The 294-nt window shown below is 68.7% G+C and overlaps 1 protein-coding gene across 1 annotated transcript in view; it reads right to left on the bottom strand.

Moving 5' to 3' along the window:
- MAD1L1 (MAD1 mitotic arrest deficient-like 1 (yeast)) overlaps window positions 1-294 on the bottom strand; it is a 150,711-nt gene that overhangs the window by 11,155 nt on the left and 139,262 nt on the right. The window lies entirely within an intron of this gene.

Below are 294 nucleotides of genomic sequence, written 5' to 3'. Positions count from 1 at the left end.
CGCGCCCGCGCACTCCGTGAGGCCTGGGAGCAGACCCCGTGGTCACGTCCTAGAGGTGACACGCTGTGCCCAGAGGTGGCGCCCTGATTGGAGAGGGCAGTGCATGGGGCGCGGTAGGAAGCGCCGTGTGGCCGCTGTGCGGAGGCCCCGCCGTGGAAGATGCCCGTCCCCAGGGAGCTGGGTCTGCGTGACGGGCGGCACAGGGACACGGAGAGACGTACTGACTTGTTCTGGGCCTGAGAAGCCTCGGCCAGTGGCTTCTCCATTGCAGCTCTGCAGGCCTGGCCTCCAGAC

The sequence above is a fragment of the Myotis brandtii genome, unplaced genomic scaffold (assembly GCF_000412655.1).
Source record: "Myotis brandtii unplaced genomic scaffold, ASM41265v1 scaffold786, whole genome shotgun sequence".
Classification (NCBI taxonomy): domain Eukaryota; kingdom Metazoa; phylum Chordata; class Mammalia; order Chiroptera; family Vespertilionidae; genus Myotis; species Myotis brandtii.
The sequence above is the reverse complement of the archived record's forward strand: the minus strand, read 5'-3'. Positions and strand labels throughout refer to the sequence as shown.